The 16,937-nt window shown below is 37.7% G+C and overlaps 1 protein-coding gene across 2 annotated transcripts in view; it reads left to right on the top strand.

The window, feature by feature from the left end:
* Window positions 1-5,398: 5,398 nt before the first annotated feature.
* The window catches only part of GPR173 (G protein-coupled receptor 173), a 1,093,476-nt gene continuing 1,081,937 nt past the window's right edge, over window positions 5,399-16,937 (top strand). For both annotated transcript variants that reach the window (XM_044080120.1, XM_044080119.1), the window contains exon 1: window positions 5,399-5,916. The gene's annotated coding sequence lies outside the window, so the exon portion shown is untranslated. The remainder of the gene's footprint in view (window positions 5,917-16,937) is intronic.

Here is a 16,937-nt window from a genome sequence, read left to right as displayed (position 1 = left end):
ATACACTCTTACTTATTTTTGCACACCCATTTAAATAAACTAAAAGAAAACAGGACACAATTTCAATCAATTAAAGAACTATACCTGAAATACAACATTTCCTTTCACACAGTGTGGGATGATCCCCATAGTTTCGCATATCAAAAAGGTATGATTTAGCAGTTTGTCACACTGTGTAGCATTTCTATCTTTGGCTGTTTCCGCAGTGACCACCATGCTGAGGCTGAATGAAATCAAGATACTTTCAGTAAGAATTTGTCTCCCTTGCAATTACACCGCAATGTATATCGCATCTCAAACTATATGGCCAAATTAAAAATAGCAAGGTATGCGTAACTCTTTTTTTACTTCACATCCATTGAGATCATAAAAATTCACAATATTGCATCAGCTCCCTCAGTCTCCTCATCATCTATAAACACTGGTTCGATTGAACTTAGAGAAGGCAAATGGTAAATAAGGAGAGAGACCAGAGGCAGTTGATGGTGAGCTATGGGGAGAAGAAAAAAAATCGCAACTCTTTGACTCTGAGCTACTGTATAAAGCAACATTCCCTTTCCTGTGGGCCTTAAATGTGTTCAACCAATTATAGTTGGAAAGTGAATTAACCTGATAAACACTGAGATTAACTTCACTAATTACCTGAGCTTTGCAATACACTAAAACAATGAGTAACAAGGTCACACAGATAAACCAATCAGCACAGTAAAAACTAAAAGAAAAGTTTAGCCAGCTAGACTTTCTACTGTGTGATTCCTTAAAACTCCTTGCATTAGAGTTAACATGGGATATATGCAAATGACCCCTTAAGGACATCAGCTGTTTCAGTTATTTGACAGTTCTAAATGTCCATGACTTTCTTATGTCTGTTATGGACAAATTCAGGCCAATAAAGCCAAACCCCACTAGCTGTGGACATGCATGTTTCAGCCTTCTTATGGCCTTGTCAGCACAGTATAAGTGGAATGTTTGGCTAACATTTGGAAACACAGGGTTGTTGTACCCAGGTGATGTCCATAACCACTAGAGTGCCTGCAAAATATCCCAAAAACTAAAGCAATGTTGCTGTGTGCTAATGATGCGCTGACGAGGTAATAAGAAGGCTGAAACATGCATATTCACAGCTAGTGGGGTTTGGTTTATCGGCCTGAATTTGTCCATAACAGACTTAAAAGGGGAAAAAGTCATTGACATTTAGAACTGCCATATAGCTGAAACACCTGATGTCCTTAAGTGGTTATTTGCATATATCCCATGTTACCGCTAATGCAGGGGGTTTAAGGAATCACACAGTGGAAAGTCTAGGTTGGCTAGACTTTTCTTTTAGTTTTTACTGAGCTTTGCAATACAAGAAATATAAAACTCTGGCTTACCAAGGAAAAGAAGATGGCACCTGAAGCTCACAAAAAATATGCAAGAGTTACTGCAAAACCGTCATTGACATTTTCACTTTGAATTTTCAAACTTGACTATTTCTCACTACTTCCATTCTAACTGAATAGGGCTGGAATCAAACAACTCAGAATACAGAATCATAATCTCATTAACTGTACCCTCACACTGAATTATGGTAAACAAACAGCTTTCTAATAAAGTAAGATTCAGTATGAATGTCCGCCCACCAGGCATTTGGGATTAGGGTAGAATAAAATAACTAACGGGTACTTACTATGGTCCATGCAAATTTGGATTGTGAAGAACTCTTGTGGTAAGCTTCTACCCCTATTGGTTCTTCAATATGTATTCCACTCCCCACAAACAAAGATAATAAGATAAACATGTTAATTTTTTGGAGGTTTTATAATCACCATTAATGATTACTGCCAACCCTCTCCAAAACATAAGAATACAACCCAAATGGAAAAAAAAATAATATATATATATATATATATATATATATATATGTATGTATATGTATATATATGTATATATATATATATGTATATATATATATATATATATATATATATATATATATGTATATATAGTTTACCACCGTTTAAGCGAATACACTGCAGTGAATCCACCAATGCTCGATTCAAAATCCCAAAGTTTTGCATGTTGAACGCCCTGAATGTTGCATAGAACACTGAATGCAATATTCTCGACCGTTCTACATCCAAAACGAGCGCTAACATGGGTCCAAAAAGGGGCGCGGGATTGCTGTCCGATACATTAGCATTCGGAATTTGCATGTTTGCTGCATTGCATTCGATACACAGACAGTCGACATTGTGTCGGTTAAATGGTGGTAAACCTATATATATATATATATATATATATATATATATATATGGGTCCACTACAAACTCGAAATACTGAAATTTCGAAATTCAGTATTTCGAGTCCACATTACCAAAAGATCACAATTCCGCTATAGTAAAATATCGAATTTCAAAATATTGAAAGTTCAAAATATCAAATTCGGTATGTGTGACTTTTTTTTTCAGTTTGAACCTTCCACCATTTGCGTATCCACGTAGTGATAAAGTCACCCTTCACCCAGTGCTATAAGATGTGCCAATAAATGTTATATTTCAGAATCCAACCACAAGTGCAAAGTGTTTGTACGCTGTAAATCAGCTCCTGTATGTAGACTGGCACAAAATACGATCCATTCCTACATAACTTACAGCTGAAGAACCCTAGCGATTGCTCTTAGGAAAGCAGGGGTACTATATTCCTTCCTGTTTTGTAGAATGTGCTCAAACTGGTTGTGCCTTCGTAGAATCCGTCATTGTTTTGGTGATGGCAGACACCCACTTGATAAAGTACTTATCTGATCCATCCTATCCTGCTCCATTGCTAGTGCTGTCATCAAAGCAGATAGGTCCATTGCTTTGGTCCCTAGTAAACACTTTAAGTGACGATGCCATGCCTCCACCGAGTTCTGTGCGCGAGGTAGAAATAATGTATTGAACTCGTGAATATTCCAAAATTTTATTGGAAATAAAGGGGGACATCTACAATATGCTGTGGTTCGTGTACCAAACGTCCTCTTTTTACCTAACAAGTACCAATCAGCAAAATATTGTATTCATTCCCTATCCTCTTCTGGAGATGAAGCTCTCAATGTTTTAAATGCTTCCAGTACTTCTTCTGGAAGAAATGCTAACACAATTAGGGTGTTTACAGCCAGATGAAACTTCATGTTGCTATTATACAGAGAGGCTAAAATTGCTGCACCTTTCTCCATATATCTCTACCGAAGTGGAACAGGCAGCCCTTTGAAATCACTCCAGTAATATTCCCTCGAAAGCTTTTCATTGCAGCAACTTCAAAGTCACATAATACATACTTCAAACTAGTGTTTAAACCGTAGGCAGCCATTAGATGGAATACAAAGTGCCACATTTGATTGTATTAGATGGAATACACAGTGCCACATTTGACTGTATGCTTTTAAAGACTTTTTGCTTATTAAGCAATAAATTAGTGGTACAGATTTACTGTAGCCTCCGCACTTTATCAGACCATGTATGCTGTAAAGTTGACAGCATATAATACCCTTGTAGAAAAAGGTGTTGTCCATTAGCCATATGGTTGCTGTACTAAGGTCATGTAAATTGGTCTTGGTGGTAAATACAATAACACGGTTTTCTCCAGTATCATCTGTTATTCTTTTCTCTTTGAAGGTTCCTGTTTTAATGGGATAGACGTTCATGTTTAGTGTATGTAATGTAGCCTCTGGATTATCTTTCCTTGAGTTATCTTTTCTCCTAACCCTTCCCACCCGTTGTAGCAAGGCATGTCTATTGGGAAGCTCAGGTATAGCGTCTAAACTAGTGGACGCTAATGTGTCTTCCACTAATAAACAAGGTGGATTCCATGACACTGCTGCTCTTTGCTTAAGCTCACTACAGACTGTACTTTTCCTGCTCAGAAGGGTCACCGGTATGATTGTGGGATGCAGACTTTAGTAACTGTTGGCCAGAAGGTACTGTTAAAGTAATTCACCTACCTTTACACTTTAACTCTGATTTCCACTTGCAACACCAGTACATTTTTGGATGAGGATTCTTTTCTAGGTGGAATACACATCCATCTATGTTTAGCACCTTCTTCAGTTTCTGTGATGTTGTAGTTTAGTATATGCTACCTTTCGTTCCCAGTGGGGGATAAGCCGCAGAAGCCATGTTAAGGTAGTACAACGTACGCACTGTTACTGGCAGTGTCTATATTTATATCTCATTATCGGGAATATGATGATTCAGGATAGTGAAAAGGCAGGATTGTGATCTTTCGGTATTGTGGACTCGAAATACTGAATTTCGAGGTTTCAGTATTTCAAGTTTAAGTAGTGGACCCGTGTGTGTGTATGTATATATATATATATATATATATTTATATATATATGTATTACTCGTATGTTCAATAACATACATCACATAAGGAGAAAAAATATAATTTGAATCAATAAAAAGGTATCCCCTCCCTAACAATAATGTTGTTTGTCGTTTCCCAGTTAGGGGTCGCCACAGAGGAACTCCGGTCTGCTAATGATTGGCAATAGAATTTTATGGTGCTGAGTTGCTAGCCAGACGCCCATTTACACATGTCTTTTGGAGGCCACTTGACCATGGGGAGGACATACAGACTCCACACAGAAGACACTCCAGCTGAGAATCGAACAAGAGAACCTCTTGCTGTGAGGCAACAACACTACCGCTGTACCACCACAGCTTTCTTCCTTAACAATAATAATAATATAGAACCTTTAACAGCTTTAGATCATTACATAATTTCCATTCATACTTGGTGATTATAAATACTTTCCCCACAACCTTTTAGGTAAGTACAGGAATCATAAAAAAAAAGAAAACGCCTAAGCTTGCAGTTATAAACACAGACTGCTTTAGCACAGAAAATTAGCCTATGGTTAATTATTTTTATTACCAACCAGCTATACAATTTAAATATAAACCAATGTTACAGAACAGCTTACAAAGAATAATTATTCCCACACACAGTTTTATGAACAACCTACATATCTAACATTCGCAAAATTATCAATAATTCACAATGCAAAACTATGTAAGAAATCAGAGAAAAAAATACATGTTCTTTTTGCACAAAATTACATCGCTCCGCAACCATCGTGCTGAGAATGATCTACTCCATTTAATTTCGCACTTTCCACATGTAGCAAACAAGTTTCATTTTTAAATCAACATTTTTAAGTTTACAAATAACAAAAGTTAGCTATTAAAATATGACTATATACCAGTTAAAAAAATAATTTTGAAAAAAATTGTGTAGCAAATGGCCGATAACACTGGAAGATATCGTGCGGTAAATGGCCGTTTGCTACCCTTTCCCGCTAGACAACCGATAGCTGAATCCTCAACTCCTCCTTTTCCCCGCCTCATGACGTCAGTCGTGACGGCAGAGGGTCCCTTCAGCCGTGGGAATCTAGCCACGACCAAAATGGCATACGATGTCTTGATTATAAAGGATCCAGATTGACTTATTTTTTTAATTTGTTTTTGTGTTGGGTTTTTCCTTCCTTTTCTTTTTTTATTCTTTTTTATGGCACTGGTAGACATAAGAAGGATATACTGTTGCTAGCAATTCATGGCTGAATCCATGGTGGAAATCGGGATTGTTCCCCCATTTCCTCCGGACTGGAATGCATTATGTCTTTTGAGGACACATGAAGAAAAAAAAGAGACAGCAATGGGAGACGCAAATAATTAAATGATTCAAATTCCTTACATTTGATTCCTGTATACCACTCTTTTTTTTCCTTTCTTGCCTGGAAAAATTAAGAGACTGGCAAGGTATCCAAGGCAACCAGGGTGTTTTTTGTTCATTATGTTGCAAATTTTCCCTTGAGATGGCTTGGAGAGAATTATTTTTTTCTTTGCTAAACAAGACAAAAGGCAAATAATGCAGAAAAAATAGAAAGAAACAGAGGTAAGAGAGGCATGCAAACACATAAGCAAAATATCATTTTTAGGAGCATTTGCTTTTCTGAATCTCTGGCTATCATAATGACGCCCCGCACGTTTGTATATATGTCAGTGAATGTGTGTTGGTATCTTTGAATTTAAGATATGTAATAACATTTCTTATAATAAAGTAAACATTGCTTCTGTATTATGTCAGGTATACTGCAGTGCCTGCATTTGTTATGAAACTGAAATGGCAAGTGGGTTTTGGTATCACTGCCTTTTTACATTAATTTGCAGGTTTCAGTAAGAAGACTGGTATTTTTGTTACTGTATATAAAATCTTTACTTTAAAATACAATATAGTGTGCAGTACTGTATTCAGTTGTTTTAAGCTTGATTGAAATTGCAGTGAGGACTTCATTTCTAATATAGACAGCAGATCCAAGAGCATCCATGCAGGCCTTTCATCCTAAATTAATTTAGGAAAAAAAATCAATAATCCTCTTTGTAGCTACACTTTGGCTTAAATCATGCTGTCATCTTGTACTGCTGTTTTCCTCCTTAGTAACAGTTAAATATATTTATTTTGAAATAAACTGGCATTTACATGAGGTTGCAAATTTTCAGGAATAGAAATAATTGTGGAATTTAGTGGTTTCGTTGTTGACTGGTTTTCTTTCTTTTCAGTATAGTGGTAGGAGGGGGCTATACCTCTTGCCTCCTCCTTCTCCTTAGCCGATAACAGCAAACTAACAAATAACCAGAAAAAATAAGTTATTTGCCATTTAGTATTTTTTTCATGTGAACTGTCTTGTAGCTATACCCATAATGTCAGAGGGCTTATTTCTGCTTTCAGAGTGCTTTTTTAACTGTCACCCGTTTTTTTGAGGCCAGAATTGTATTTTTATATAAAGATGAAGTTATGTTTATTTTTGTATCTGATGCTATTTAATCAGAAATAGATGTTTAAAAATAAGAAGGGATTAGAAACACCTCTAATCTATCAACTATACCACCCCAGCCAAAAATGCCCTTAATTATTTGTAAGATATTTTCAGGTCCAAGTCTATCAGCCTTTAGGCTGGAATTGCAATGTTACTGTCAGTCTTGTTCCGGCATTGTTTATTCAACCCACCTTTATCAAATGTCATTTGCTTTTACAGCAGAAGGATTTAAGGGTTTTGCTTACATAAGTGTCACCTCTCCATCCAAGGTTCTGCTACTCTGAGCTTAGGCTGAAGTGGGCATGTCACAATTTCTAACAGAAAAAAAAGACTGTATGCAGAAGCAACAGTGGACTGAGCCCTGCTTGTTGTCATTCACCAGACCACAGCTGATTTCAGCTGCTTGAAAGGGATTGGTTATAAACTGTGAGTTTGCCTAAACTCCCACCCCCACCCCATTGCTGCTACCATATCGCTTGCTGCTGTCTTTTTGTCTTTTGCAGAATATAAGCAAGAATGATATACGTTGAGTTTTTCCCTACCACAAAAATAAGGTGCAAAGCTGATATATGTCCAGTTGTAATACATTTCTGCTTATAAAACAACTTGTTTTAAATACAGCCTTTATTGCATGACATTTCACAGTCATATCATTTCCAGATACTCATTAAAATGAAGGGGATACATTTTTATCTGCATTAAGCACCACACTTTCTGTTAAGACATACTTCATTTGCTATGCAGGTTTCTCTGTACCTGCCATTAGATCTCCTCTTTATGACATGCCAGCAGTAGTTGGAGTACTTTAACAATATAGTAAACAATTTTTATTAAGTGCATTGCTGTAAGTAAATATTGTGAAATTATTCATTTTAATGTCTTCTGTCATGTTTTGAGAACTGGAATTCCTAAAACTGGATAGTAAAAAGAAGTAATCTCTGCATTGAGTCATGCAGCAATCCTTCCTTCAGTAGGAGTAACATGCGTATGTACTTAAAAAAATCGTATTTGTTTTTTTCTCTGATGGATGGACATCCCTGTTTTAACAACTTACAACCTCATGACACTTGGTTCTTTGGTTTAATTCTTAGCTGTGTTGACTTGTGTGTGGAATATGAATGCTCTTTGTGTCTGTGTGGGTTTATTAAAGAAGTTTCACTTTCCATCCTTACCTCAAAGTCATGTAAATAGGTAAATTGGTGGTATTGAAAATTGTTCCAAGCTGTGTGTTTATGTGTCTGTGTATGTCTCTGCTTCTGCATAGAAGTCTGTGTGTGTATGGTATGCATGCATACATGCATATACTTTCTGCAATTAAATTATTTTCAATTTATGACTTGTTCCTGCCTTGTGTTTTGTTTGCTAGGATGATGGGGTATAGATTCTTGCAACCAAAAATCAGATAAAGTGGGTATTAGAAAAGGAAGGATGGATGTTAAACATATTAACGACAAAAGACATTAGCAAAATGAGTCCTGGCTATGAAGGATGTCTAACAAATTGAATACTTTTGAATTAAGTTTTGATATTATTTTTTTTAACACAAAACAGAAAAAAAGAGTGGGAAAGCATGTTTCCCAGTGGTTGACAACACGTCGTTAGATGTTAACAGTGGAATGAAGGATGCACCAAAAACTGTCAAAACAAAAAAGGTATAGACAAATAAATTAAAGTACTTCTAAAGCAATACATTGTGGTTGAGATGACACAGTTAGAAAACAAAATTCCTGGAACAGAGATAGTACTGATATCCATTGAAGTATAAACATGTCCTAGAATACCCACATAAGATGACCAAGAATTATTTTGGCAGCATAACGGAAAAAAAAGAAAATTTAGGCCAGATGCTGGCATGCATTGAAATCTACCATGAAAAAGAACATGATTTCATATCCTTACAGGTAAAACCTGGCATATGGAGCTGCATCCAAACCTGAATCCCATAATTTATGAAGGACACAGTGTAGATGATACATTCCAGATGAGAGTAATAACAAATGGCATATAGAATAGCATGAAAACCTGAATGGAATACTTTCCAGTGTAGACTGTGGTTATGTTTCAGAGATGATTAAAACATGTGAGCTATTTACCAGGCTAGCCTGTGGCATTTCTGCAGTACAACTAAAATAAGAAAAAGGTAATAAACGTTTGTAATAAGAGAAAACTTTGATTCTTGTGGTAAATAAAGAAGGAAAGTATTTTTTTTTAGTGGGAGGCAATTAGAATCCATTTAAAAGTTACAGTAATTCTCAGAGGAATGATTTAGGGCATTGGAACAGACACAGGGCATCACAGACTGATTTAAAAAGTGTTTGCACTGCCTCTTTCTTAGCTACTGAACTGTTTATATCATGCTTAGCTTTGTCTAATGTGGCAGAGTTTCCATATCTGTACATATAATGATCTACTTTTTGAACTGTGCCCAAAAACGAAGTATATCTGCTGTTGTTTCTACCTGTGTGCATCTTTACTCAGCATGTGGCATTTTACACTGGCATTTGTTAATGAAATGGTATCGGTGAGCTTAGCCTAGCTTGTTATTCTGTAGTTTAATGGAAATGGTTGTGGTAGCACAGTGCATCTGTACTCCAGAAAATGGAATTCAGAACAGTTTAGGTTTTCTAGAGAGAACTTAAAAGTTTCTCATCTTGCCACTAGTAGCTCCTAGCTGTTTTACCAGGCTATGGATTAATAGCAGCATATATCTTTGATTAGCAGTCGAGTGTTAATGAGTGTGGATAACCCCTACATGTTTCAGTTGCTTACTTTTTCTTAACTTATTATCTTATGTTAAAGTCACATTTTTATTGTATACTAACATACAGCGTAACACAGGTAACAGTATGGGGTCAGCTGTGATGTTAGTCAAGTGACGGGCAGGATCAGAGTAGATTAATGCGGACTAGAGCATTACAATAGAAACTGGCTCATGAGACATTGAATGTCACCTGGGGAAAGAACCAGAGTTTGTGTTTAGGATGTGAAGTAGTATCCAGCTTTTTAATTTTTTTTTAACCTTCTGTGCCTGATAACCATTAAGTCATTGTCCTCCAGCATGGCTATTCATATACACACAACATTGGTTCTGGATCTGTTTAAGTCAATCACATTTAAGGTGGTCAGTCATATTTAAGGTGGGCATAAGACTACTGTAAGGGTATGCCTTATCCCCGCTCTTGTTTGTGATTTTCCTGGTCTGGATACCAGGTTGCAGCCAGTGATTGCAGAGCATTTAGTTTATAGGTGTGAAGCTCGTGTCTTTGTTGTCTGGAGATGAGGTTGTCCTCTTAGCTTTACGGGACTATGGTTATACAGAATTCACTGGAGCAATTCACTTCTGAGTGTAAAGTGGATGGGATAAAAACTAGCACCTCCACAACAAAGGTTATGGCTCCACCCTTCAAAATAGTGTCTGGTTTGCTGCAGATGAAACGAAAAGGATAACAACACTGCAAGGTAATTAAACTACTACACTTTTGATGTCTTCTTCCACAAGTGAAGGGAGAGGAAATCTGGAAAATGGCCAACAGATGACAATAGTGGCGACAGTAACACAAGTGTGGTACTTGAATGCTACGGTGAAGCCAAAACTGAGCCATGTGATGAAGCACTTGATTTGCTTCTTATTGTGTGTCTTCATGTTTATGTATGGCCATGAGTTTTAATAGTGACTGAAAAGATGAAATCATAGATGCAAGTGGTACAAGAAAATTGTTGCAGTGCAGCTGGGCAATACTCTCCATTACAGATTAAAGAGCTCAGGAATCTTTGAGGATCTGGGAGTACAGCTACTGCTCCATTTTCTTTGCAGGAGTCAATTGAGATGGTTTGAACTCTTTCTGAGAATGCCCTCTTGGTGTGACCTACAGGATGTATACTAGGCCTGGCCCACTGTGATAAGACCATGGGTCAGATCTAGGGGAAGATGAAGGGAATATGTTTTGTATGCATGTGTGTGTGTGTATATATAAATAAAATCAGTTTACATGGGAATTATCTACCAATCACCACCTATACAATTTCCAGTTATACAGTACCTCACATTTCCACACTAACCTTAACAACACCCATCCATTACCACACATATTAACCTTTAACCAATCCCTACCCTTTTTACCATTACAAAATGCTATCAAGACATTGTATTTTACTAGCTCTGCTAACAACTGCTGCTCACTTTACAAACTACCATTTACAAATAGTCTCCCCTCGCACTTTGCAAAACTACATCTATTGTTTCTCCACACCTAACTGACTACCCCATCTTAATATTTCCATACATCTTAACTATAGCAGAACTCAGTCACACCTCATACAGACTGCACCATATTAAACCAAACCCCAAAATGCCCCTTTTACGTTTCATAAGCATATATCAAGATTTGTCCAGACACTAGTAACCATAGCTACCAAACTTATTATAAGTGGAGACATTCACCCAAACCCAGGCCCCCAGAATACCTCCTCACCACCCCCTCAAATACAAGATGTAACCAATCTATCATGAAAAGGCTCCAAAATACTAATCCTAAATCTAAACCTGTGAAGTATAGTCAACAAAGTTCAAGAATTACATACCACCCTGTCCCATTATAACCCTGATATTGGTGTTTTGATGGAAACCTGGTTAAAAGCACATATTACTGACAATGAAATGACACCACCTGATTACAACATTAGTAGAGTAGACAGGAAGGTAAAAAGAGGTGGAGGTGTAGTCATCTTATTTAAGAACAGTCTCACACTCTTACCACAAAGCCTTACCATAGATTACCTTGAAGACCTAGAAATCCTACCTACTAAACTTCAACTTAACCAAAACAAATTCATATCGATTATAGCTACCTATGTCCCACCCAGATGTAGCATTTCCACTATAGTGCACATAATCTAGTCTATATCAAATTCCATAGCCCAAGAAACTATCATTATTGGTGACTTTAATATAGACTGGTCAACTTGTAATTTACATATTCCTAGCAATCACATCAACCTCTTTGACTTCAAACAACTCATTCAAGCACCTACATGGATTAATACTCCAACTGTCAATCTATACTGGATTAGACACTAACCAACAAACCTCGGAATTATCAGATTAGTGGCTGCTTACCTGACAGCCTTAGTGACCATATACCAACCTATCTATTGAGAAAAAACATTAGTACTGTCAAGCTCACCACCTTCTACCAAATCCTCAGTAAAAAAAACTTTAACCCCAAGACCTAATCAATACCCTAAAAAATGTAACTGGTCTCTACTAAAAACCTGCGCCTTGATGCTGCAGTAGGTTATTTCAACACTACCTTCAGTACCTGGCACCCCCCCCCCCCCACAGGTCAACTCCTATTAAAGCCACATACACGTCATGGCTAAGTAATGACACCTGAATGCTGCTTAGGAAAAGAGGCAAAGCTTGGCAAACATGGCTCCCCTGTAAAACCCAAATCAACTGCATCGCAGCATTCCAGCAAATTGGAAACAAGGCTAAGCACCAAATCAACCTAGATAAAAAGAACTTCTACTATAACCTGTGACATAAGCACCAGCATAATCCCCAAAAATTTTGGAATACCATAAATGCCGTTCTCCACCAGGACATTCCACTACCCCTTCCCCCAACATACCACACTGCCCTACCACCGTTGCAGAAGAATTCAATAAATACTTCACTGAAAGTGTACTATCTCTAATTAAATGCAATTCCACAGAACCATCACTAGCCTTCAGACCTCTCAATATTAAGACCTCTCAATATTAACTCAAACTCCTTCACCTTTCAGTCTGTTCCCACAGCTACCATTAAGAAACTATTGAAAAAGCTCAAACCCTCTTCAATTGCAGCTGACAAGTTACCAGTATCTTATCCAGTGTCAATCCTTATTAACAGGTCCATAGCAGAACAACATGTCCCAGCAATATGGAAAATCGTACACATTATCCTCTTACACAAAGGTGGAAATTCCACAGAGCTGGCCAACTACAGACCGGTTGTTATTCTTTCTCCATTATTTAAACTCCTCGAAAGATGTATCCACTCCCGACTGATTCATTATCTTACCTTCAATAACATGGTAGCAACATGTCAACATGGTTTTAGGCCCCATCATAGTACCACAACTACATTCCTCAGTTTCACCAGTACCATAAACTAACTCAGAAACAGTGGTAAAATAGTCTCTGCTGTCATTCTAGACATGTCAAAGATCATTATTATGGTCTCCCACCCCAAACTATTAAATACACTCTCCAAATTGAACCTCAGCCCCTCTGCACTTCAGTGGTTCCGTAGCTATCTACAGGATCGTCAACAAACTGTAAAATGACGTAATGCCCTACCCCACGCTTCCCATCACACTAGGAGTACCTCAAGGACCAGTTCTTGGGCCGCTACTCTTCAATATTTTTACAAACAACCTCCATAGTGCTACCCCACTGGCTTCAGCTATCCAATATACAGATGACACAACACTTTTATGTGCCGCGATATATGTGTGTGTGTGTGTGTGTGTGTGTGTGTGTGTGTGTGTGTGTGTGTGGGTGTGTGTTATTTATTTATTACATTTGTTTACAGGGAAAGTCCACTAGGCCTAAAAGAGCCCATTTTCGGTGGAGGCCCGGGGAGAAAAGCTCCGACAAGAACATAGATGCAGAAAAAAAAAATGAAACATTAATTGGTAGAGAAGTAGAAACAGTGTTACACATAGTGGTTGCAGTAATATATACAGAATATATACATAAGTCAGGAATTTATTTGGTTTGATTACAGTAACATATACAGAATATATACATAAAAGCAGGAATTTAGTTGGTTGCCAGATGAATTCAGAGTGGTAAAAACAGAGATAAGTTAATCAGCATTATTGTACCAGTATCAACAAGTGATTAAAGAAAAATCAAAATAATAGATATGGAGAAAGTATCATTAGTCAGTAGTAGTAGTAAAAAGCATAAAAGCACTACAGACAATGAAGTGTTACCACCTGGGTACAACATACACAGGTTGGATCGTGCTTCCAGGAAGGGTGGGGTGGGGTAGCTGTACTCTATAAATCTGAGTTGAATGTCACCATAGATGTAATACAACCACCTCAAATTAATAACTCAGAGATTCTTGTCACCAAATTGCAAATTCAACTTAAAATAAATGCATTAATATCATCTGTATGTACATTCCCCCAGGTAACAATATATTTACACTTGAAGATATCCTGCACTGGCTATCGTGTCACTACCCCCAAGAAACCCTACTACTTGGAGACTTTAACGTAGACTGGGGCACCTGTTCCTCAGAATCCCCAACCACCCATATTAACCTGCATGCATTTACACAAATCATATCCACCCCTAGCAGGATAGGTAAACCCAACCAAAAAGAAAGAATACTTGACTGGGTACTCATAAATAGTCACCACCAACTGTACACCTCTGGTACCCTCCCTGATGGCCTAAGCGATCACCTTCTCACATATGTAATTTAAGCACAAAGCCATTAATTCCCAACAACCCTTACTCAGAAAGGTTAGAAACAATAAAAACTTTGACCCTGCCAAATTCCAACAAGAGCTAAACTCATGTAATTGGCCTATTCTAAAACACCTCCCCTTAGAGGAAGCAGTTGCATACAGATTCCTTGAGATCCTTGATTTGCATGCACCTGTTCGTTCAAAGAGAACAAAGGCAAAAACTGCGCCATGGCTTTCTAAAGAGTCTAAACTCAAAATTACTTTTAGAAACAAAGCATGGGCTTTATGGCATTCTTCTAAAGACCCCCAAGATCACATTAAATACAGGCAATCCAGGAACGAAACTAAAAAATCCATTTTGCAAGACAAAAAACAATACTACTGTAATTTACAGACAGTAAATCAAAATCACCCTCAGAAGTTTTGGGCAGGTTTAAATAATTTACTACATCCTGGACAAACTTCAACCCCAATCCCTGCTGCTACTATTGATAAAACCCCCTGAAGATGTTTTTGACAGTTTTAACTGATTCTTTAATGAGAAAATTCAAGCCCTAGCTAGCCAACTACCTCCTAGCTCCCCTGGTCCTGAAAGTACCAGCCCTAGAAACCTACTCGCGTTCAACTTCAACCAGTCGCCACTTCACTTATCCGTACCTTGATCAAAAAATTAAAACCCACTACACTTTCTGCTGATCAACTCCCTGCCGAGTACCTACAAAAGTCAGCTGATGCTATTGCTTACCCCATCTCAATACTAATCAATTGAACCATAGTAGAAGCTAAAATTCCCACAATCTGGAAAATATCCTATGTAATCCCACTTCACAAAGAAGGCAGTTCTACTGAATTCTCCAATTATAGGCCAATAGCTATACTCTCTCTCCACTTGCAAAGATTATGGAAAAATGTATTCGTAGACAACTCATGCACCACCTAATCCAGAATCACCTTATGGCAGATACTCAGCATGGCTTCCGTCCTCATCACAGCACTACTTCAGCCTTCCTAGCCTTTACCAACACCATAAACCATAATCGCAACAATAATTATATATCCTCAGCCCTCTTCTTGGATCTTTCCAAGGCATTCGATATGGTTGATCACCAACTTTTAATCCACACCCTGCAAACATTCTGTCTAAATACTAGAGCCCTTCAGTGGTTTCAATCCTACCTGAAAACAAACTCTCTAATCTTCTACCTAACACCCTTGGAGTACCACAAGGCTCTATACTAGAGCCCTTGCTGTTCTCCATCTTTATTAACGACCTTTATGCTGTCATCCCAAAAGTCAGCTGTATCCAATATGCTGATGACTCTACTTTGATTTGCTCGGCCACATCTCCAGTAGAGTTATGGTCAGCTACCCAGAACACCTTTAATACAATAGAAAACTGGCTTTCTGAACGTCATCTGATCCTAAATCCCAAAAAAACTAAAATGCTGTTATTTTCACCAACACATAGGTCTACCACTTTCACCTTTATCATAAATTCAAATGATGGCACAATAATCTCCCGTGACCCCTCTACAAAACTATTAGGTGTCATCATAGATAATAATCTAAAATTCGACCTACATGCTAACCAAACTATCAAAACCATCAATAAAAAATAGGGTCACTTTACAGACTAAAAGCTTTCCTAACCCCTCCAGCTAAAATTGCCATAGCTCGCTCTCACCTTCTTTCAACCCTTCTGTATGCATCCCCTCTACTCTCAAATTTAAACAAGACTGTCCTTAACAAACTCTCAATTTGCTACAACCACATTGCCAGGTTTGCCACTGGGCTGCTTTTTAGGACACATCATCGCATCAATCTAAATCAGCTTGGGTGGCTTGAACTACCCAGCCTAATCCAGTATAACCAACTGATTATGGCCTATAAAATCCTCTATAGTCCGGACAATACTCCTGCACTTAAAAATATTATCACCCCCTATAACAATCCTAGACTGCTTCGATCCTCTAACAAACTACTAATTCAGACTAGCAAAATTAATAACACAGCTGGTGACTCTCTCTTTGCAAACTCTGTAAGTAGACCCTGGAACTCTCTTCCAGCTGATATTACCTTACTTTCTACCTTACGTCAATTTAAAACTAGACTCAAACAACATTTGGAACTTAACTGGCTATGTCAATGTATCAACCCTGGCTAACTCTCTCTAGAATGTGTAAAGATTTGTTAACCAGCTCACTGTGTAATTTAATTTAATCCTGATTTACGCTTGGGATTAACTCTAACCTGTGGAACTTGTTGACTTGCTTACTTATGTAATCACTGTAAATAGTCTGTTTGTAATATGTAATGCTGGTATTATGTAATGCTGTATCTGCTTACCATTGGAGCTTTTCTCCCCGGGCCTCCCCTGACAATGGACATGCATCCAGTCGGACTATCCCGGTCAACAAATGTAAAATAAAATAAATAAATAAATAAGAATTTAGTTATAATATAAGGAGAAGAAAGAGGTTAGGTTATAGAACAGGTACATAGCCAGGAACAGTTGAGATGATTTTTCACTCATTATTTGAAGGTGGTGCTGGTGCTGCCCGTGTTTCTTATAGAAGGCTGAAGCAAGTTCCATAGTTTAGTGACAGTGAAGGAGTAGAACAGTTGACCAG

Source organism: Protopterus annectens, chromosome 8.part0, assembly GCF_019279795.1.
Source record: "Protopterus annectens isolate FY-2018-M chromosome 8.part0, PAN1.0, whole genome shotgun sequence".
NCBI lineage: Eukaryota > Metazoa > Chordata > Ceratodontiformes > Protopteridae > Protopterus > Protopterus annectens.
Note: the sequence above shows the minus strand (reverse complement) of the source record. Positions and strands in the feature narration are given on the sequence as shown.